The sequence below is a fragment of the Galeopterus variegatus genome, unplaced genomic scaffold, assembly GCF_000696425.1.
Source record: "Galeopterus variegatus unplaced genomic scaffold, G_variegatus-3.0.2 Scaffold1008, whole genome shotgun sequence".
In the NCBI taxonomy this organism is placed as follows: Eukaryota; Metazoa; Chordata; class Mammalia; order Dermoptera; family Cynocephalidae; genus Galeopterus; species Galeopterus variegatus.
Genome location: NW_007727119.1, coordinates 234,354 through 258,923, shown reverse-complemented (window position 1 = coordinate 258,923; position 24,570 = coordinate 234,354). Strand labels below are relative to the sequence as shown.

At 41.7% G+C, this 24,570-nt stretch overlaps 1 protein-coding gene across 1 annotated transcript in view; it reads right to left on the bottom strand.

Annotated features, from left to right (window-relative positions):
• CALD1 (caldesmon 1) overlaps positions 1 to 22,120 on the bottom strand; it is a 189,075-nt gene extending 166,955 nt beyond the window's left edge. Inside the window, exon 1 of the mRNA XM_008574173.1 lies at positions 21,893 to 22,120. The gene's annotated coding sequence lies outside the window, so the exon portion shown is untranslated. The remainder of the gene's footprint in view (positions 1 to 21,892) is intronic.
• Positions 22,121 to 24,570: the final 2,450 nt, after the last annotated feature.

Genomic DNA, 24,570 nt, shown 5'->3' with positions numbered 1-24,570 from the left:
AGAAAAAAGACAAAAAGGAAAAAAAAAAAAAAAAAAACCAACTGAAAAAAATCAAATAACTAGTTACCTTGAAGGCAACCCACTGGTAACAAATATATGAACTACATTTAGCTTTTCTTTTCCCTCTGTAAAGTGATTTGTCAGTGAAAGCACAACATTAAAGTAACTTTGATAGAAAGGACAACAGTCAGCCTTAGGAGGGAAAGTTATAAAGCCACAAATCCAAACAAATTTAGAGCTGGGAGAGACCTAGTTCATTATGAGTTGACACTCCAGAAGACTCAACTGCCTGCCTGACATCATCAAGTTGCTCAAAGGCAGATACTGAATTAAATGGACATTTCCACTGTAGTCTTCTGCTAACATATTTCAGAGAAAGCTTGAAAGCTCAGTATGTGCAAGAATGTTATTGAGATGATTTCTAGAAAGCAAGACCCTTCATAATTTATCTATTGTTACTATCAGATATTTTTCATGAATTGTGGTATTTTAAAAATGGTCAAAACTTTTAGATTTCAAAATTTTGAGGAACATGGATCAAATCTTTTTTTTTTTTTTTCCTTCTATTAGTGTCAAAGCTCTCACAAGCAACTGTGATATGATGCAACTTTAAGAGCAGAGTTGGAGCAGTTCAACTTCCAGGTAAACCTTTTCACGCTAATGCTTCTGCCTAAAACTGTAGAATTGGGGGTGTTGGGGGTAATGCTGGATTGCTGGATATTACCATCTATTCGAGATGGCAGCAGCAATAGGTTCCAACATCTGACATGACAGTGGAGTGGGCTAAGCAATCTGCTAATGGTCTCAAGAAAAACAAACCAGAGACCAGAGGAGGCCAATGGTATTACAGTAGAAATTCCTCAAATATTGCTGGTCCCACAAGCATATGTTCACAAAAAAGGATTGGCTTACACTATTTTCAAGCATATACTTGTATTAGAGTTCCATCAATATCTCCATAATGTGCATATTACATTTCCACATATAAAACATTATTCTCTTTCAAGGGGCTTAAAAGATGAATAAAGGACATTAGGTAAAAACTAAGGATATCCAAATAAAGTATGAAGTTTCATTAATAATAATGTATCAATATTGTTTCATTATTTGTGACAAATGTGCCATAGTAATGTTAACAATAGGGGGAATTGGGTGTGGGGTATATGAGAACTCTGGAATATTCTTGAAACTCTTCTATAAATCTAAAAGTATGCTAAAATAAAATCTTGTTTAATAAAAATACACAAGAATAATAAAAATACACAATGTGACCCACCCATATGATTGCCCGCACAAGGCTGGCCCCAAGCAGAGTTGCTAGGATCAAGCATGCTGCCTCTACTCTTCTTAGGTTCCTAGAGCATTTTTAAACTTTAATATATTTGGCTATAGATATTAAAACCACAGAGATTACAAAGCACAAGCACTTTCGCGTATGTGGTCTCATGTGTTAGAAATTTAAATGCCAATAAGAGAAAATTTTAGGGAATCCAAAGGCAAAATTCTAAGATTCTAAGATTCTGCAATTGTTCACTATCTGCTTTGGTATCAGATAAAGCTTTTAAAAAGTTTTCTGACATTAGAGAAAAAGCTTCAGTTAGATGGTAATCTGTCCTAACCACCCCTTTTCAGCACTGTGGGGTTTCAGAGTGCCTCCAAACAAGATGATTGTCAATATTGCTTTTAAAGATGAGGAGAGAAAAGAATATGCTTGCTCCAGAAGTTTAAAAAAAGGAGAGAAAGAAAGGCTAGAACTGAGGTTGGGGCAGCCCCAGAAGAAGGAGTCATGTGAAGCTGTCAGCATGGGAAAATTATTAGAAACCCCACTTATATCTCCCCAAAAAACCAACCAGCAAAAGTCTTCATATTTCAAAGGAAAAAGAAAAGAAAACCCTGTCTATGTTTTAAGACACTTTCCCACCTAAAGTCCCTTTATATTAAAGATCTCATTGCTCCTTACCTGGGTTTGATAGAGAAGGGAAAAGGCTATTGTGAGCTTATAATTAGGAAGCCCAGGGCTCAGGAGGCCATTCAAACTCACACTGGCCAACTGTCACATGAGGTAGGGACTGGAGCTACTTTTCTATTTGACCACCTGGAATCTGAGGCTACTACACAATGCAAGAGCCATGACTTCAAAAGCTGAAACCTCATTGCAAACACTCTCCAGAAAAAGAATTAGCAACCTAGAAACTACTCCTAATGGAAAGAGCAATTGTTTTATCTTAAAAGCATGCCTAAGAGCAGAAATACAGAAAGTCATGAAAGTCTAGAAAAATAAAAAACAACTCAAACTCCTATATTCCTCATTTCCTATTTACCCAAATACAGGTGGGTCTGCAACCCCAGGCTGATTGATACTGGTTACTCCGTCAAGTCTTAGGGCAAGAGAGAGCTCTTTAGATAGAGATTTCCATTCCACCATCACCATAACTATATAGCTACCCTGCAGAGTGTGGTTGAAGTTTTTTTTAATCATCAATATTTGTAAAAAGATGTATCTAAGCAAGAGAGCCACGCGCCACCATGGAGACAGCAGAAGGCTGCCCAAACATAAGAGGACATTTCCAACTGTATAAATCTCAATGGGAGAAGAAACAAAAGGTACAAGAGAGGAATGAGGAGGAGGAGGAGGAAGAGGGAAAGAGGAATAAAAGGAGGAAGGAATAAAGAAAAAAGGGAATTTTAACAGACCCTTATTTTCTTTCAAGAAGTGTCTTGCTTCGTTGTTTCTTTCCTCATTTATTAACTTTTAGGGTACTTGAAAAAAGGAGAAGAGAAAGAAAATTATGGTCAAAACTGTCACATAAGTAAATAAGTAAAGATGAGAGCAAGTTCTTCTCACTGACAAACTGCTATATAGATGTCAGGTATCTCAGACATCTGTCAATTGGCTTCCAGTAATTTATAAGAGGAAAATGTTCTGCTATGGTGTGAGTATTTGCCCCCTCCAAAGCTCATGTGGCAGCTGATCCCCAATGTGGCAGTGCTGAAAGGGGGACCTTTGGGAGGTGATTAGATCGTGGGGGCTATGCCCTTATGAATGGGTTAATCCATTCATGGACTAATGGGTTAATGGATAAATGGGTTATCACGGGAGGGGCACTGATGGCTTTATAAGGACAGCAAGTGAGCACATTAGTACACTCTTGCTCCCTCCCCATGTGATGCCCTGTGCCACCTCAGGACTCCACAGAGAGTCCCCACTAGCAAGAAGGCCCTCACCAGATGCACCCCTCCACCTTGGACTTCCCAGCCTCCAAAACTGTAAGAAATAAATTGACCTTCTTTGTAAATTACCCAGTTTTAAGTATTCTGTTATAAGTGACAGGAAATGGACTAATGTATCTTCTTTTCTCATTTTAGAGTCGAGGAGGAGCTTTAGGACTTCCATGCATAGCACAGATAAAGTTAGGAGAGCCATGGAGAGGAAGAGTGGATGCAAATGCAAGGACGGACAGAGAAGAGAGGGAAGGAAATGACGACGAGACAAATGACTCAGAGCGCACATATGTGCAGGCTTCTACTGTGGCCCCTGCACTCGGGGATTAGTGGTTGTGATCAGCTTGTATAAAAATGACTGGAAGTGACCCTCCTCTCTTTCCCCCCTGTGCAGGCACGCTCAAAGTCCCATCTGTCGCTGCCTCCCACCCTGGCCGGCTGCTCCGGAGCTGCTCACGTGTCAGCACTCTGCCTCTCAGCCTTGCGGGCCACTTTGGCCAAGCCTTCCCGCCGAGCCCCTCCCCCACTTCTGATGGCCACATACCAGACTGTCTGCCACCGTGGTTTCACAGCCTTCCCCAGATAGGTCACAGTATGTGGAGCGGCGCTTCAGTGCGTCATTTCAGAGACCTCTTTTGACTTTTCACTGGATCAGAATTTCATATTGCGAAAGGCAGAAAGTAAATGTCAAGGGTGAGTTCAAAGGGTCAAGTGATTTCTAGCAAAGCATTCCTTAGACCCAGGGGGAAGATGGAAGACCACCAGCAGTCAGGTCTCTGGCACTTAGAGTTCCAGAAAATGCACCATATGGATTTCTACCACCGTTCTAAATTGGGACATATCATAAGTTGATTTGTGTCTTCCCCGAAATTCACATGTCGAAGTCCTAATACCCAATACCTCAGAATATGACCTTATTTGGGTCTTTATAGGCATAATCTAGTGAAAATGAGGTCATAGGGTGGGCCCTAATCCAATCTCTCTAAGAAGAGGAAATTTGGACACAGATACCCATACAGAGCAAATGCCACGTGAACCTGAAGACGGCCATGTATAAGCCAAGGAGAGAGGACTGGAACTGAGCATTCCCTCAACAGCCCTCGAAGGAACCAATCCCGCTGACACCTTGACCTTGGATGTCTAACCTCCATCCAGAACTGTGAGAAAACACATTTCTGTTTGAGGTATTTTGTTATGGCAGCCCTAGGAAACTACAATACCCCAGATGCCATCTGGTTGAAGATGCTGACTGTACTGTTTGCAGTTTTTTTCATATCCCTGAGGAGACTAAGCAATGCTTTTTTGAGTTATCTGAAAGAGTAGACACTCCCTATGGCAAGGTTGGACTGGCTCAACATCACTCAGCATCAGGGAAATGCAAATCAAAACCTTATTGACATATCATCTCACTCCAGTGGGACTGGCTACTATCAAAAAAGACAGAGAATAACAAATACTGGTGAGGATGTGGAGAAAGGGGAACACTCCTACCCTGCTGGTGGGACTGTAAGTTGTTGCAGCCATTATGGAAAATAGTATGGAGGTTCCTCAAACTACTACAGATAGAACTACCATGTGACCCAGCAATCCCACTGCTGGGTATATACCCAAAGGAATGGAAATCATCATGTCGAAGGGATACCTGTACTCCCAAGTTTCTTGCAGCTCTATTTACAATAGCCAAGAGTTGGAATCAACCTAAATGTCCATTGACAGATGACTGGATAAGGAAAATGTGGTATATATACTCAGTGGAATACTACTCTGCCATAAAAAAGAATGAAATTCTGCCTTTTGCAGCAACATGGATGAACTTAGAGAAAATTATATTAAGTGAAATAAGCCAGGCACAGAGAGAGAAATATTACAGGTTCTCACTCATAAGTGGGAGCTAAAAGAAAGAAAGAATGAATGAATCATAATAATCCATTAAACTTTCCAAAAAAAAGAGAGAACAGAACTGTGGTTATTAGACATGGGAAAGGGGAAGTGGGGTGGCAATTGGCAGGAAACTAGTTAAGAGTCACAAAGATTGATTACATTTTATAAATGAGTATACTAATTATCCTGATTTGATCACCACATATTGTATACATGAACTGATATTCAATTCTATACCCCACAAATATATATAATCAATTATCTTTCAATAAAAAAAACTGTCAAAAAATAAAAGAATTTAAAAAAAAAATTAGCCTGGCAGATCTTGAGTAAATCATTTCAACTGCTCATGCCTCAGTTTCTCCTTCCATGAGTTGGTTATTGGGCCTGCACTCTGAAGTCCCTGTGACTGATTCTTAAGAAAAACAGTGGTCACATGAATGTTCTGAGCTTTGGGCAAGAAGGTCAAATTTATTTATTTATTTATTTTTATTATTTTTTTTCCTTTTTGTCTTTTTTCATGTCCGGCAANTTTAAAAAGTTTTCTGACATTAGAGAAAAAGCTTCAGTTAGATGGTAATCTGTCCTAACCATCCCTTTTCAGCACTGTGGGGTTTCAGAGTGCCTCCAAACAAGATGATTGTTAATATTGCTTTTAAAGATGAGGAGAGAAAAGAATATGCTTGCTCCAGAAGTTTAAAAAAAGGAGAGAAAGAAAGGCTAGAACTGAGGTTGGGGCAGCCCCAGAAGAAGGAGTCATGTGAAGCTGTCAGCATGGGAAAATTATTAGAAACCCCACTTATATCTCCCCAAAAAACCAACCAGCAAAAGTCTTCATATTTCAAAGGAAAAAGAAAAGAAAACCCTGTCTATGTTTTAAGACACTTTCCCACCTAAAGTCCCTTTATATTAAAGATCTCATTGCTCCTTACCTGGGTTTGATAGAGAAGGGAAAAGGCTATTGTGAGCTTATAATTAGGAAGCCCAGGGCTCAGGAGGCCATTCAAACTCACACTGGCCAACTGTCACATGAGGTAGGGACTGGAGCTACTTTTCTATTTGACCACCTGGAATCTGAGGCTACTACACAATGCAAGAGCCATGACTTCAAAAGCTGAAACCTCATTGCAAACACTCTCCAGAAAAAGAATTAGCAACCTAGAAACTACTCCTAATGGAAAGAGCAATTGTTTTATCTTAAAAGCATGCCTAAGAGCAGAAATACAGAAAGTCATGAAAGTCTAGAAAAATAAAAAACAACTCAAACTCCTATATTCCTCATTTCCTATTTACCCAAATACAGGTGGGTCTGCAACCCCAGGCTGATTGATACTGGTTACTCCGTCAAGTCTTAGGGCAAGAGAGAGCTCTTTAGATAGAGATTTCCATTCCACCATCACCATAACTATATAGCTACCCTGCAGAGTGTGGTTGAAGTTTTTTTTTTAATCATCAATATTTGTAAAAAGATGTATCTAAGCAAGAGAGCCACGCGCCACCATGGAGACAGCAGAAGGCTGCCCAAACATAAGAGGACATTTCCAACTGTATAAATCTCAATGGGAGAAGAAACAAAAGGTACAAGAGAGGAATGAGGAGGAGGAGGAGAAAGAGGGAAAGAGGAATAAAAGGAGGAAGGAATAAAGAAAAAAGGGAATTTTAACAGACCCTTATTTTCTTTCAAGAAGTGTCTTGCTTCGTTGTTTCTTTCCTCATTTATTAACTTTTAGGGTACTTGAAAAAAGGAGAAGAGAAAGAAAATTATGGTCAAAACTGTCACATAAGTAAATAAGTAAAGATGAGAGCAAGTTCTTCTCACTGACAAACTGCTATATAGATGTCAGGTATCTCAGACATCTGTCAATTGGCTTCCAGTAATTTATAAGAGGAAAATGTTCTGCTATGGTGTGAGTATTTGCCCCCTCCAAAGCTCATGTGGCAGCTGATCCCCAATGTGGCAGTGCTGAAAGGGGGACCTTTGGGAGGTGATTAGATCGTGGGGGCTATGCCCTTATGAATGGGTTAATCCATTCATGGACTAATGGGTTAATGGATAAATGGGTTATCACGGGAGGGGCACTGATGGCTTTATAAGGACAGCAAGTGAGCACATTAGTACACTCTTGCTCCCTCCCCATGTGATGCCCTGTGCCACCTCAGGACTCCACAGAGAGTCCCCACTAGCAAGAAGGCCCTCACCAGATGCACCCCTCCACCTTGGACTTCCCAGCCTCCAAAACTGTAAGAAATAAATTGACCTTCTTTGTAAATTACCCAGTTTTAAGTATTCTGTTATAAGTGACAGGAAATGGACTAATGTATCTTCTTTTCTCATTTTAGAGTCGAGGAGGAGCTTTAGGACTTCCATGCATGACCATAAGTCTAATAGATATCTTGATAATTGACTTTTCAGCATGAACCATAAGTTGCAGATGACTGAATCATAAAAAGAACTATATTGGGAAGGAACTTAAGCACATTTTTATTCTACCTTTTTATCTCAAAGTTTATTTCTACTTATGTTAAACCTATAGCAGCCATTGCTAGGCCTTTGGTATATATTCCTTTAGAGGCTAAAACAATCCAGATTACTGAACTTGTAATAAAGACTGCACAGTTAGGTTTGACTGTCACTTTCTTTTTGTTTTTTAGGCCATATGTTTTCATAATTTTCAACTCTAGAGTATATATGTACGGATGTAGGAAATATGCCCTTTGAGAGCCTATCCACATACACAGGACATGCCTACATGATAGTTATGGGCATGGCTGCTTCTGTGGTGTAGGGATTGTTCTAGTCTCTGGGCAGAAGTGTTGAAGTGGTGGACAGTCCAGTAAGGGCTCATCTGAGACCCAAAGCAGCTTGTAACATTTGGCGGTTTATTTTAAAGTGTGTGCATATGCTCAGCTGTGCCTTGGTCGGTCTGAGAAATGCCAGGAATATGTTCTGCATGATCATGGCAGACAAATGTGGCCTTCCTGAGCTGCAGTCAAGACTGCACCAAAAAAAGAAAAACAGAGATAAAGAGAAAAGAAGAATTCAAGTGGAGAGACAGGAGACAGAGAAGAGGAAAATGAGGGAGCAAAGAGGAGATAATGGAAGACAGGAACTCACACTGACAAAAATACATAAAGCTCCTTGGGGTGGAAATAAAAAAGAAGAATCAGAACATAAAAACTTTTAAAAAGAAAGGTCCAGAAGCAGAGTGAATGGTTGATAGATTTATGGAGGGCAGAAAACTACATCATGGACAGGATAACCATCCACGCCTATTTGCCTGAAACGGTCCCAGTTTAAGACTGTTATTTTAGGGAAATTATTAATAGCTCTTCCTTTTACTCTCAAAAGTGGACACCTCTGGGCTAAGACAGTGAGTAGCCACAGGCAGGACTGAAGCTGGGAAATGAACACCAAGAAGAGCTTTAAGGAAGGGATAAAGGGAAACAAAGGCTAAAGGAAACAAACAAAAAAAAAATAGGAAAAAGGAGACCAGGTGTGGGGTGGGTACTTGTAACTCACGAAGCCAAGCACAGATAAAGTTAGGAGAGCCATGGAGAGGAAGAGTGGATGCAAATGCAAGGACGGACAGAGAAGAGAGGGAAGGAAATGACGACGAGACAAATGACTCAGAGCGCACATATGTGCAGGCTTCTACTGTGGCCCCTGCACTCGGGGATTAGTGGTTGTGATCAGCTTGTATAAAAATGACTGGAAGTGACCCTCCTCTCTTTCCCCCCTGTGCAGGCACGCTCAAAGTCCCATCTGTCGCTGCCTCCCACCCTGGCCGGCTGCTCCGGAGCTGCTCACGTGTCAGCACTCTGCCTCTCAGCCTTGCGGGCCACTTTGGCCAAGCCTTCCCGCCGAGCCCCTCCCCCACTTCTGATGGCCACATACCAGACTGTCTGCCACCGTGGTTTCACAGCCTTCCCCAGATAGGTCACAGTATGTGGAGCGGCGCTTCAGTGCGTCATTTCAGAGACCTCTTTTGACTTTTCACTGGATCAGAATTTCATATTGCGAAAGGCAGAAAGTAAATGTCAAGGGTGAGTTCAAAGGGTCAAGTGATTTCTAGCAAAGCATTCCTTAGACCCAGGGGGAAGATGGAAGACCACCAGCAGTCAGGTCTCTGGCACTTAGAGTTCCAGAAAATGCACCATATGGATTTCTACCACCGTTCTAAATTGGGACATATCATAAGTTGATTTGTGTCTTCCCCGAAATTCACATGTCGAAGTCCTAATACCCAATACCTCAGAATATGACCTTATTTGGGTCTTTATAGGCATAATCTAGTGAAAATGAGGTCATAGGGCAGGCCCTAATCCAATCTCTCTAAGAAGAGGAAATTTGGACACAGATACCCATACAGAGCAAATGCCACGTGAACCTGAAGACGGCCATGTATAAGCCAAGGAGAGAGGACTGGAACTGAGCATTCCCTCAACAGCCCTCGAAGGAACCAATCCCGCTGACACCTTGACCTTGGATGTCTAACCTCCATCCAGAACTGTGAGAAAACACATTTCTGTTTGAGGTATTTTGTTATGGCAGCCCTAGGAAACTACAATACCCCAGATGCCATCTGGTTGAAGATGCTGACTGTACTGTTTGCAGTTTTTTTCATATCCCTGAGGAGACTAAGCAATGCTTTTTTGAGTTATCTGAAAGAGTAGACACTCCCTATGGCAAGGTTGGACTGGCTCAACATCACTCAGCATCAGGGAAATGCAAATCAAAACCTTATTGACATATCATCTCACTCCAGTGGGACTGGCTACTATCAAAAAAGACAGAGAATAACAAATACTGGTGAGGATGTGGAGAAAGGGGAACACTCCTACCCTGCTGGTGGGACTGTAAGTTGTTGCAGCCATTATGGAAAATAGTATGGAGGTTCCTCAAACTACTACAGATAGAACTACCATGTGACCCAGCAATCCCACTGCTGGGTATATACCCAAAGGAATGGAAATCATCATGTCGAAGGGATACCTGTACTCCCAAGTTTCTTGCAGCTCTATTTACAATAGCCAAGAGTTGGAATCAACCTAAATGTCCATTGACAGATGACTGGATAAGGAAAATGTGGTATATATACTCAGTGGAATACTACTCTGCCATAAAAAAGAATGAAATTCTGCCTTTTGCAGCAACATGGATGAACTTAGAGAAAATTATATTAAGTGAAATAAGCCAGGCACAGAGAGAGAAATATTACAGGTTCTCACTCATAAGTGGGAGCTAAAAGAAAGAAAGAATGAATGAATCATAATAATCCATTAAACTTTCCAAAAAAAAAGAGAGAACAGAACTGTGGTTATTAGACATGGGAAAGGGGAAGTGGGGTGGCAAGAAACTAGTTAAGAGTCACAAAGATTGATTACATTTTATAAATGAGTATACTAATTATCCTGATTTGATCACCACATATTGTATACATGAACTGATATTCAATTCTATACCCCACAAATATATATAATCAATTATCTTTCAATAAAAAAAACTGTCAAAAAATAAAAGAATTTAAAAAAAAAATTAGCCTGGCAGATCTTGAGTAAATCATTTCAACTGCTCATGCCTCAGTTTCTCCTTCCATGAGTTGGTTATTGGGCCTGCACTCTGAAGTCCCTGTGACTGATTCTTAAGAAAAACAGTGGTCACATGAATGTTCTGAGCTTTGGGCAAGAAGGTCAAATTTATTTATTTATTTATTTTTATTATTTTTTTTCCTTTTTGTCTTTTTTCATGTCCGGCAAAGGATCGCAACCCTCAGTGTCGCGCCCGTACCGGACCAGGACCGGCAACGGGATCGCAACCCTCGGTGTTGCTCCCACACCTCGCTCAGCCAGTGAGCGGGAACCGGTCTGTATGTGGGATCCGAACCCTCAGCGGGAGCGCCGCCACACTCCCAAGCGGCGCACACACCGGGCCGGCCCCAAGGTCAAATTTAAACGTAGCATCTTCTCACTAAACACTATTTCTGAGAGCAGCTGGCAAGGTGAGCAGACTCTAACTTCTTTAGCATGTATAGCTCTCGACCTTCCATTCAGTCCTCACAGAATAAGCTCTGTCTTGGCTTGTTGAATACCTAAATTTGACATAATCAAACACCAAAACGGCTTGAAGTATTTGTCCAAGGTTTAATCCTTTAGTACCTAATTTGAGAATATCTCCCCTTGAACTGCTTGTTAAACTATCTCTGCTACCAGCGAGAGGAAACGCAGAAGTATCTCTGCAGCCTTCTTTTTGCTTTTTCCTAAAGCCTCTAGGCCTAGATTCTCATCCTGCCTTGAGCAATCTCTGGAGCCAGTAGCGAAAGAAACGGTGTTTAGCTCTGTTTCCTTATATGGCAGGGAATGACAACGTGCTTGTCTATTTGCACTGCAGTGTGGCTCTCTGACAAATTATAATGATCGGTTATAAAAACCTCCTGCTCTGGTTTCCTGAGGAAAGACGCAGAACAGAAAGCTCTAGAGAAACGGCAAAGGGTGGGGTCAGGGAGTGCTGTTGAATCCAGCCCTGCCATTTGCCAGGTGTGTGACTCTGGGCAAGTTATTTGATTTACTTTACTGCTCTGAGGCAGTAGTTGTCAACTAGAACAGCGCCTGTCACAGGCAGGGATGCCAGCAAGGGGTTGAATGAGCCAGCTTATCTTCTCAACCATCCTTAACCAGCAAGGGCTCAGGATAACTATCAATCCATTGTTACTCACTCTCTCTCCCAAGTTCAGGGGTTTTTTCCAGATAGGTTCCAACCTTGCCTTTTCTCTCTCTCTCCCCTCTTCATTCTTTTCTCTCTCTCTCTCTCTTTCTTTTTTCCCCTCCCTCTTTCCCTCTCTCCCCCTAGGTCTAAAACACTGAAAACCTACAAAACAATCCAGCCTCAGGAACAATAAGATCCTTAACCATACTAGACTAAGACTGAAAAATATTAATGTTAAGACAGCACAGATAGCACAGATCTGTTGGTAAGGGTGAGGGGTAAACCTGGTTGGAGAGGACATGGAGGTCGTCTGCTTCTGAAAGCAGGAGGTCCATGCTTCAGAGACGGACAGTTGTTGCAAAGTGCTGACGCTGACCTGAAACAGGGTGTCCTACAACTTGTATCTATTGGCCCTAGGCTTACCTCCTGGAGAACCCAGACAGGAAAGAAGTCAGCTCTTTCTACTCCCTGTCCACGGTGGCCAGGAGGAGGCAACATGGGAGAGTTTGTGGCCAGGGTGTGGGGACTAAAGGCAGCCCTGTGCTGACAGAGCCTCCATAGGAAGTCAGGGCTGGTAAGGAGTGATTTGTGACTTAGTGGCTATCGTACGCAAAGCAGTTAGAGATGTCCCTTCTAATAGTTATGACAACTACAAAATGGAGAAATCATTATCTCACGTTATAAGTGAAGAAACAGTCTATAAAGTCGTAAATTTGAGATTCAAACTCAAGTCTTCCTGATGCCAAAATTTGTTCTGAAATAAGTCATACCTCCAGAGCCACACACAAAAGAGGAGTCTCTGTCACTTGGTCATTCGGAATAATTAGCGAGAGGCAGACAGTGCAGTGGTTAAGCATGTGGGCTATGGAGGCAGATATTCAGGTTTGGATCCTGGCTCTGCCACTTACTAGCTGTGTGACCTTAAATGTGTTACCTAAACTTCATCTGTAAAATTGGTTGTTACAAAGATTATTTTATTTTTATCTAATAACTATCTTCATACTACTTAGCACATGCCAAGCACTGCTCTAAGCACTGGGTAATGATACAATTAGGAATCGATGACCACCACCGTGAACACTGGCTTCAGCTTTCTTACAAAGAAGAAACTAAAGACATTTATTCCTTTTACTCATTTAACTCATTGATTAATACCACATATGGGCCACAGCACTCTTTTAAGCTTAAGTCACAGCACTGGAAAAGCCAAACAAGGTCCCTACTTTCGTGATGCTTATGTTCTAGGAGCATAAGAAATAGTAAACGAGCAAACAAACAAATAGGCAATCATAAGCATACATTATAAATATGCATGCGGCTAAACAATGGAGGTGTTCTGATTGGCTCTCCTGTGTAGAGGCCCATGTCACCATTCCATATCTTAGGGTATGGAGATTCAGAGCATATGCTGATTTCTGTGGTGTGAATACTTCCATCACGGTCAATTTCAATCTCCCAAATATGACACCACTGAATAAAGAACTGGGAAGAGAAGCTCAGAGGCACAGCATTATACAGCATTTCCATCACACAGACACGACAGGTGCAACTAACCTCAAGAGAATAAATAATGTAAAAAATAGTAGAATAACTAGGAAGAGATGGGTTTTGAGTATTTATTACCTTGGCTTTTAATATACTGTATTTATTTGTAGGTTTATATGATTCAATTTTTATAATGGCTGTTACAACTGGCTCTCAAAATTCTTGAAAATTTAATAATCAGCTTTTGGGAGCCGGTATGAGTGGAGGGTGCATGAAAAGGGAAGGGGAGACTGAGTGCAGATGGTGTCACTGCACAGATGTGGATCCCAATCTAATTCCTCTCCAGGAGGCTCTGCTTCCATGTGCGCAACACAAGCTCCTGCCCTGTAAACCAAAAAGCATTGGTACAAATATAGTAACAATTCCGACATTCTTATTCGACCAGGTCACTTATGCAGAGAAAATTTTAGCTCTGTAATCTTTAGTGAATATAACTTATGTACTCAGTGCTCTGAATATGGTAGATTCTTCTGCATAACACAGAGGCCATAACTCCTACCTGTTGGGTAATGGAAGAGTCTAGAGATGGATTTTCTGTTGTTCTGCAAAAGCAAATCACCCTCCCTGTCTGTGCTCCCCAAACCTCTCATCTCTTAGGGTCCACAGACTTCTGAAAGAGCCACCCAGGGAATCATCTTAGGAAATCATCTTAAGAAATTATTCAAAACTAAACAAATAGGCTTCTGAGGAACAAGGCCAGAGGCTGTGATGACCCCCAGCCTTAGAGGAGATGTAGGGTAAGTGTAGAGGAAGCTTCTCCTTTCTTCCTGTTCAGGATTTGTGCATCCTTAGTATGAAGTGGAGAGCAGAGAAAAGCATCTTTAGCTTTTCCTGGTAAGTGAAATATCCAACGTAACTGATCTTCAAAACCTCCTAAGGACAGAAATCCTTAAAAAGAAAAATTTCCCTAGATCCACCCCTCCTCCTAAGCCTAAATTTCACTTAGTAATGGTGGCTGGAACAGAAAGTGAAAATACCATGAGAAATTTTATTCTTGCCACATTTCCAGTGCTTTTGCAAAAGCAAACACTGGAAATCTCATCAGAAAGTTTGACCTTATAGGGTTGATAGCTTTGTGCTTAAACCAAAAGAGTACGGGAGGCTGGAGGGATTTTCAGGTAAGTATTTTAGCTCTTCTGAAGAGAGTCTTCGGCAAAACTATTATTTGGAATATACAGCTACATCTTTTAGAAAGAAATTATTCAAAACTACACAAATAGGCTTCTGAGGAATAAGTAACTCCATATACCTACTATGAATTATTTTAACCATAGATACAGAACTGTTTCTTAGCCAGAATGCTTTATCAGAATTACCAGGGAGCTTTTACAAATTACAGATGTCTGTACCCCACTACAGACCTACTGAATCAGAATCTCCAGGGGATAGGTCTCAGCGATGTGTATTTTCAAAAAGTTCTACGGTTGATTTGATTAAGACACTGGTTAAGATCCACCAGTATATAGGCAAATTCGGCTGCATTGTATAATCTAAATTTGTGACCTGTTAAAATGGGACATTCTTTCTTACTATGAGGAGAAGCAATCTGGTACACTGAAAAGGTTAACTGCCTGGGACTTAAGAGCTGTGTGTTCTGAAACCATCTTTGGCACTAATGAGATGAATGACCGTAGTCAAGTCACTTGGTTTGTTCTTTCATACAACAGATATCTATTGGGCTTCTACCATGTGCCAGACACTGGGAAAAATGGAAAAAAATTGATGTTCCCTGCCCTTATGAATCTCACTGACCAATGAGACAAGCAGACATTAATCAAAGAAACCTACAAATACATACATAATTTTACTTAGTGTGGCTAGGCATTAGTTTTTCATCTGGAAAAAAAAAAAATAGATCACGGTTCCTTTCTTTTTTTGAGAATTTCTACTTGAGATCCCAAATTTTTTGTCCCAACCTTCTCACACACAATGTAAGTATGTTTTAGGTCCACTCATTGAAAAAACACAAAACTAAAAGCTACTATGAATTCAATAACTCTTTTAAAAATAAATTAGCATTTTATCATCATAATGCATCTATATAATTAGAAAATAGTAGCACATATTGTGTAAGGTGTTCTATTATTTACTCAGTTTGCCTAAAGCATTTGATGCATATATAAATTTGTTTACCTCTTGTAATAACTTCCTGGCCTCCCAGCGATCCAAGGCCCAGCGGTTAGGAACATACAGGCTACCCTAATGAAGTACAAAACATGGTACTTGAGGGGCCATGGCCCTTTCCTTCACCAACAGACGTCACTATGAGTGACAGCATTCTTTTCTCCCCTGTTAGCTTAGAGTCAGCCTCACAATCCTTCTTAACATACCAATTGGTTGGAGCTGGCATACGGATGGAAAATTATATGTAGTCCCTGGGCTAAGTGATCTCCTAAGGTCCTGTCCAGCTTAAAAATCTATGAATCTATGTATTCAGTTCTATTCTCTTGAGAAACCCAAGTGCCTCCTCCAATTCCCACATCAACGTCCTCCAAATATGGAAGGCATACATGTGGCCCTCCATTTTCTTTCCTGTGGGATAAACAGCTCCAGATCTCTTATCTCTTCCTCACACGTTTTGCTCTCCTGACCCCCTCCAGCCTTTGAAGCTCGCCCATGGCCACATAGTTGTCAATGCCTCTCTGAAGAATGAGCCCAGAACAGAGCACGGTGCTCCAAATGTGATCTGAACTGTGTAGAAGGCAGGGGATCTTTTATGCTACTTGACAGACATTGTTACAGGTGTTCAATAGATGAAAGATCACATCGCAAATATTATTTGCACCTGAAACTTCCACTGATTAAGAGTATACTAGCTTGTATGCATTCTTCTTATTAAGTATTATGATTTATTTTGCGATGTATTCGTTTTTATCTATGAAGATTGTTAGATCATTATTTATTAAATTTGAAAGATTGCCTTCATTTAGGGGGGAGCTATATCACAACTATGGCTCATATGAAGTTTCATGCCAACAAAAATAAACTGGTTTTCTTTTCTAGAATCTTTTTGAAATGGATGATTCTTATCTTTTCGGTTATCAGTGGTGCAAACTTCTAGGTTAACCTCCCTTAAGGCTGGCTCATCGGGTTATCAAGAATCGTATGACCCTAATGTTGGCTGTTTGCCCCTCTAGGAGTTCATTCACATCAAAATTCAAATGAGGCTGACTGGTTAGCTCAGATGCTTACAGCGTGGTGTTACCAAGGTCAAGGTCAAGGGTTCAGATCCCTGTACTGGCCCGCCCCCAAAAAAAAAAAAAAAAAAAAAAAAAAATTCAAATTATATCCATTGAGAGCTGTTGGACATTTCAGCTAATTTGCCTTAGATGCCCAACTTTTTCTTCTAAATAAAATTGCCCACTGGGCTTTCTTCTCCCCGGGTAATCACTAACTGCATTAGAGTGGCTGCCAGGCCCACCAGTGTAGTATGTCCTGTGTCCCCCTCCTGCTAAGGAATTTGCCCAACAAGGACAATACTAATTAGCTAAACCAATCAGATGTCCTCTCTCAGAATGTGACCTGGAAGCACAGAAGGAATTTTCCAGTTGATAGAACAATGGAAAAGAGCAGCCTCCCGTGCAGCAGCTGAGTTATGTTACTGGAAACACCCTGAGTGGAGGGCCATTGACCTCTGCTGAGATCCTTCCACCCACCTTGGTTCTGACTCCAGTCTCTTTGGACCCTGGTCCTATTTTGGCTTCTGTTATTGGATTTCCTTGTGATTCCATCCCTTTCTTATTCCGCATGTATCTTATAATCCAGTCTCTTTACTTGGGCTACTGAAGCTGATTAACACAAGGGTCTGTCTGTTCCAAACACAGTGGCCAGTGCCCAGTGCCCTTCAATAATTCACCTTACCTGTCTCTACACTGCCTGGCTAAGTAGCTCTTGATTTCTAGAGCTCTGACTTCTGATTTTTGCTAATTCTCCTTTACTCACCTGGCTGTAATTCACAATTTAGCTCATTTGTGTATTTTATGTCCATTCTGGCTTAGACTGTCCCTCCTGACCCATGGAATTAATATCTTTGATGCCGACTGGCCCTCGGCCCCCTTGGGCACTTTGCCCTGGACCTGCCAGTCTTCAGCAATATATCTTGAGACAAGCAGGCGGGAATGTTACATGTGGGTGTAAAAAGGAACTAATTATATATTCCTACTTAAAATGCTCCTCTCCAAGTGAGATGAATTCCTTACAGTCAAGTGCTTTCATCCGCTAATTCACAAAACAATGCCAGAAGCCTCAGGAAACAATTAAAAAGCAATTTATCTTCAAGTTATCCATCACTGATAAATATTTTTAAAAGTCACATACTAAATGACTGCTTATTAAGAACACCCAATTTACTTAAAATATCAGAAAAAACTATTTTGCTGCAACACTTCCCTCCCAACTGCTCAGCTGTCCTTTAACTAATCCCTTGCTTTCTTAGCATGCACTTACTAGCAGCCATCCCTGAGTTTCTCTAGCTCCTACAAGCTCCCCACGGAAAACTGTGTCTTCTCTAGAGATGACCTCCTTTCCTTTGAAATGGAGGCCATGTGAGGTAATCTCCTCCTCTGTGTCTGTGTTTACACCATCTTTCCTTCCTTCCAGACCTGGGAAACAAGAAGGACACCTCCACCTGTGTTCTGATCTCCCACGGGAACTAGGACTTTATCCCCATCTCCCCCAGCTCAAGGTCAATCAGGAAGGGTGGGTTTACAAAGGACCTTAACGGCTCAGAGTTTTTGCCAAATTCTCAAAGGTCTCCACAGCAACATAGAGAAGAAAGACCTGGAGAGGACAACCATGTACCCTGCTCCTCATGGCCCGGGGTCGTCCTCTCCCCATCCTGTCACGACATTCAGTCTCCAGCCCATTGAGAGTTTGGGGTGAGACGCACAGCGGCTCCTTCCTGCTCTTTCTGCACAACTGCCTCCCTCTGCCTCCAGAACTGGAGCGGCTCTCCCCTGCCCAGAACATATCTGTGCTCGGGGCCTCCTCCCACAGCCAGGCCCTGCAAATTGCCAGCGTTGGATCAGGAAAGCTCCACATTTGGCTTGGGGTGGGGGAGCTGGGGAAACTGGTGGGGATGCCACAGGGCCAGCTACAGCTGGGAAGACTGAAGACTGAGGCAAACAGGGATGAGACGCAAGCTCCATGGAGCAGTCTGGTCTCTAGACCAACTGGAACCACAACCAGGTGCTGCTCATTGCCTCACTCTCCGCCCCAGGGTCCAGGCTCAATATGCTGGGATTGATTCCATGCTTTGGGTGGAAGGCAGAGAAGCTGCCTCACTTTCTAAGGCCTTTCTGTTGTCAGCACTTTGTCACTGGTCTTCTGCTCAACTGGATCCTCCGATTTCCTCGGATATTGCCTCACACCACTGCTGGCCTGTGTCATTCCACCTCCTGGTCTTGGATTGCCAAAGGCAAAATTCAACACCATTGGGACAGAGTAATATTCACCGGTCTCTGGGCTCAGGGTTCTGAAAAGAACTAGGAGTCAGAAGATGCCACTCAAGGGTCTCCAAATATGAGGAAGGAGGAGATAATTAGGGATCCTAGGTAAGAAGTGGAGGACACCAAGTTGAGCATAATGTCCAGAAGACTCAAGTTGTGGGCAGTTCAGGGTCTATAGCCCGCATCTCCCTTGGACATCTTAACCACTCACTATGGGACATAGGAGAAGCAGTATAATGCCCATTCTGCAGATGAGATTAAAGAGTTGATGACTTTCTGGAAGGTCAGGGCTACTTAAGTAGAGGAGCCAGTACTGCAAGTGGGGTCTGAGCTCATGAGTTCAGGCTGAGCTAAGCATATCTCTTTAAATTACCCAGCTACTGGAAACCCATGGGCAACTCTCCAACAACAAACTTGGATTAGCTTGATAGATGAAGGACTTTCAGTAAGAAGCTAATGGTTCTATTTTCAGGCTCTGAGAGAATTTACCCAGAAAACCCCTTTTTAAAGTCTGAAAATTCTTTGGCAGCATCTTTCAAACCTCGTCCTTAGTGCTACCATGCTATTTGCATACCACTTTGTCAGCATTTTCCCCTGCCCCCCCCCCACGGCCTCACCCCTGTCACATTTCTGAGACATGTGATAGATGACAGGCAGATGGGAAACCAGCTTATCCCTTTTCGTGCCCATCTTTAAGTCACTTTTTTGTCTTGCTAAAGAATAAGGAGTAATCATGCTACCATGAAAATGACAAATGGAGACAACTATGTGTGTTTCTAAGAAAATGCCTACTGAAGTGCGTTTTACTTATCAGAGAATAGCCTGGCTGGATTCTGGAACTTTCCATGGCTGGACACAAAACAAGCCTGTTCCATCTGCCTGAGAGCAGGAGATGCTCAGGCCAGTGGCAGGAGCTAATTAGAATTGTTAACAGCCTCACAGTCAGGAAATGCTTTCATGTATCTCATTTAAATCCTTTACGCGGCTGTTTGAGCCCAGTTCCCCTTCTCTTAACTTTAATGCAAGAACTGTAAACTTATGTAAGTCACTCTTTTGATTTTAATTATTTAAATTACAAATTCTATTGTCTTTGAACAATGGAATCAATCCTATACTCTACCTATGGATAATCCAGTGTCTGTTCATTCTGCATCTTAAGATCTTTTTGGTGACTTTTTGTTCCAGAATTTTGACATTATGTTTCTCTTTATTAAATGATTCTAGTAAAATGAAAGTTCTTGCACTGTGGTTTCGCTGTGTTCCATTCATTTCCCTATTTAAGGAGATATGTTTTAGCAACTGTTCAACAGGAGGGAAGAAGCACAAAGAGCTGCCTAAAGTTCACCATAAACTTAAAATTCCCTTGCTCCATCACTACATATAATAGAACACTTGCAAGGTTATTTCAGAAAATGTGTTTTTGTGGTTGTTGGGGGTGGGGAGACCAGGAGGGGGATGGGAGAGAGTGGTCATACCGAAGTGTGAACTTATGGGATTTGGTGATGTTGGTTTCAAAATGGAATTTATCCTCAAATCTGAAGATGATAGATTTCCTTCCAAACTGCATTCCCTACATGGTTTAGAGAACAGTTAAAAAAGAAATTGCTTTCCATATTTTGATTGACATTAAAAACACTGTGAAAATAGTTTGGAACTTGATCTCTTCGAGGGAAGGACAATAATCAAACTATAGCTGTTGTCTGCAGCCTTTCTCTCACACTTACTCAGAACTGTTCCAGGGAAAGAAATTCACAGGGAATTCTGTTCTCATATATCACTTCTAGAAGGAGAGAGAGGCATTCTCAAGAAAATTATCCCCAAACTTCTAAATACAAATAGCAAAGATTATTTAATGAATCTCAACCCAAATCCACACTCCATGGAATAAAATCAAACTGAATCAGAATTGGGACCTGGTAGCCTTTAATATCTAGCATTATTAAAAAATGATCAGATTTGCCCTTCTTGCCACATAGCACTCAGTCTTCACTTAAGTTCTAGCCATACATATCTGGTTTTGGCAAACACATTGGAAGGATTTTACTATTTGAGTTTACAAGTCCATCTGCATAGCCCTGTTAACAGAAGGGATCTATGAATACCAAGTACTTTGTTCTCATCCACTTTTTTGACCATGTATTGCCACAGCACTAAAATTCCCCCGCCCTTCACAACCAGCTCTTTCTAAAAGGAATTCCAGGCTACCACCAACTAGCTGCTTCGCACTACTGCTTAAGACGCTCAAATAAGTCTATCTCGAAATAAAAGCCTGCCTCCTTCCTTTCTGGAACACATTTCCAACCTGCATCTTTTCCAATTCTCTAGACACACTTAGATACACTTTCAAGCAGAAAATAACATTTTTAAAGAAATAGTTTGGTAGGATATTAAATGTGATTTCTAAAAACACACCCACTAGTGCATGCATTCTCTCATTATTAGGTTTTACAGGAAACAGATCATGGTAGGCATCTTCAGTCTTAACAAATATCAGATCAGTGACATTAACCCATCCAGTGCTAGGTGCTGGTTCTCTTTCCACCTCTGAGCTTATTTCCTTGGAGCTCTGGAAGTCTAGTTCTTAAATACTAGGAGCAGAATAAAATAGCAATGACTTTGGTTAAAAACTCATCACTTTTTGGCTTCTCATCAACCTAGAGAGTTGTTGCTGTTGTTTTTGAAGCAAAACTTCTTCAAATCTTTGACAATAAAAGTTCCAAGACAGACTGCTGGGGTGAGCCAACTGGCACAGCACGCCTGCTCACACTGGCCTGTGGATATCACGTTTAATCCCATATTACCTCCTAAACAAAAGGTTGCCCTAATCAAAGCTGCTAGTGCTCCCTGAATCTGAGTCTCTATATGACCTCTCCTCTTGTCCCAACTCTAAAAACAAAACTTGAAATCTCATCCTGTTTGCCTTCCGGGAACATCTGCAGGGCAGTGAAGCCCAGTCTGGCTCTGGGAATTTACATGGTTTATTGCCTCAAACAATCTTGTATCTCCAGCTACCTTGGCCAGGAATGTTGACTGAAACCCGGAGAAAGTCCCCAGATTCTCCGGAAGAGAAAAAAGAAAGCCCTCTGTGCCTTACCTCGTAGGCTGAAACTTCTTCCCGAGGACTAAGTCAGAAAGGAAGGACTGATTTCTTTAAGCAGGAGCACAGCAAGAGAGAAAGCAGGCAGGCAAGCAGCCTAATACACACTGCTCTATTCAATAAAACTCCAGACCGCCCTTCCTTGGCCCCTCCCAGAAGTCCATGCTAAGTGAACACATATCCCCTATGTTTACAGTCGGCAGTCGGTGGTATGCATTGTCCTGTAGTTTTTCCAATAGGCAGCCAATGACGACACCCCGGCCAAGGTGGATGCAGCCTGCCTGTGGAGATGCCTGTCATTCCCTAGGCATGCTCAGGAAATCACTCAGCAGAAAACCGAGACCTAAAAAGCTCTGAAACTGCGTGCAGGCTGCCAAAACCAGCCTGCTCCATGCCCTTTTTTGGTTATCCTTAGCAGGGCCTCTGGAAGTGGATCCATTGTCAGGAACAATCATAAGAAATGTTAATCTTAGAGAAAGAGACTGTCTTGTAGAACACAAATGGAGCTTTAAAAAGAAAGCATGGTCTATGAAATGAAAAGTTAACAGTAGATAAGTTTATTGGGAGTGGGGGTAGGGAAGGTTTTTTAATGGAGGGAGCCTTAATAGTGTATTTCTTTTCAAAGTGATTGGATGTACAAAATGAATTTAAATTGTTATGCAATTCTAAAACTGAAATGGGCAGGACCCAGGTCTGCTGTACAGACTAAATTTTAGTCTGAAAGCAGCACAGCCCCCTGAAATATGTCTGTGTGTGTTATAAAAACAACCAACACAGAGAACGCTTAGGTCTTTTTTAGCAGGTAATGTTTGCCAGAATAAACCTAATGCCAGAAACTCTGCTAGGCAGGGTCCTAGAGGCTTGGGTATTCTCACTGGTTTTCCACCTCACCTCCCTCTCCTGCTCCTTTTTCTTTCCTTAGATTTGGCAATTGGGAGATAGCGCTAAAAATTGCTAGAAATTGATGCACAAGTCGGAGGGCGTGAAGAGAACCAGTACCTGCTTTGGGGCTGGTGTAGACAGATGCCTATGCCCCCAGAGGTGACAGTACTGTTTTAGTGCCTTCTTGAAAGTTCTTTGACCAACTCTTCACTGATAGGACGTATGCCCTGAGGGGGTTAGAATCAGGAGGTGCTGAATGAGAAGGCACTTAGCTGGCCTACACAAGCATACAATTGTGATCTTGTACTTTTCAATATAGAATTCACTCAATTAGTACTTCATTCAATTTTTTCAAAAAAACAACCTTTAGGGCCGGCCCGTGGCTCACTCGGGAGAGTGTGGTGCTGATAACACCAAGCCAAGGGTTAAGATCCCCTTACCGGTCATCTTTAAAATAAATAAATAATTAATTAATTAAAAAATTTTTTAAATTAAAAAAGCAACCTTTTTTGGAGCATCTCCTATATGTCAGGCCCAGGGCTAGGTGCAAGATCTATGTCTCATTATTGCTATGTGTTTGGAGACTGTTTCATTATTGACTAAAAAATTTAAAAATATATTCCCTGGCTAATTACAAGTTCAAAAGCTTGGTCTTTGAAAATCTGAGGATTTACTGGATATGCCTTTCCCTATTTTTGAAAACCTGGCATGGAAATGATCTCTGTTTGGGCAAAAGTCCCCACCCTTTGTGCCTCATTCCGAACACTTGAAAAGTGACTGATCTGAAACTGTGGTTTCCTCCCCAACCCTCCAGAATTAACAAGTTACCCAGAGGCTTCTGTATCAACTCTCTACACTCGTCTCCTTGGGAAGGCTACTACCTCCCCTCTTCCCGACTACCACTGTGGCACAGCCCAAAAAAGCTTTGGCAAAGGCTACTGGGCAGAGGGAGAGGTGAGCTTCAGACATCCCAAGTTAGAACTCAGAACGCACTTTCCCAGAGAAACAGAATAAATAACTGTTGGTGGGAATAGTACAGTCAATGTGGCATTTCAAGTACAATGAGGCTCAACCAGGCATTGGTGGAAGACACCATTTATAAAATCGTTCCTTTGGGATAATGTTTCCTGATTCCAAATAAATGATTTGGAAATGAACATTTGGAACACAGCCAGTTTTGCTGCTAGACACATCCCCTGTCTGGACAGGTTGTAAAAATAGAATAATACTTCAGAGGCTGGTAAACTGCTGAGCTTGAAGACATTGTAGGGCAGGGAGTTCTGAAAGTGACTCTATTGGTGACGTCTGTGTGGAGATAAGTCCTCTGTCCAAGAGGTTTGGGGTATATGATCTCCAGGCAGTGTCATCCATAACTCTGTGAGGCCTGTTTGAAAGTGCTGTTTTCCACTGCCACGGCTGATCGTATCCTAAGCAACATTCTCACCACTTGTATGACTAATGCCCTTTGGTTGAATAGCAACAGAGGATAATTTTGCAATCCGTGAATAAAATAAGTACCAGCATTCCAGAGGAAAGAAAAGTTGTGCTACCAATGGGGGGGATATTATCAACAGGAAACACAGAAGAGACATGCATTTTGCATGGCTTTTAGAAGATAAATGGCTAAATATTTGGGGGTTATGCCTTTTGAAAAAAGAAGTATGTTTCCTTAGATAAATTGTGGATACCTCGTACACAGGATACGTAGATAAGCAACCATACAACCTGTTTTATGTATTTGAAAATAGACTTATTGTGGAGGAACTATATAGTGGGAAGAATAATTTAACAAA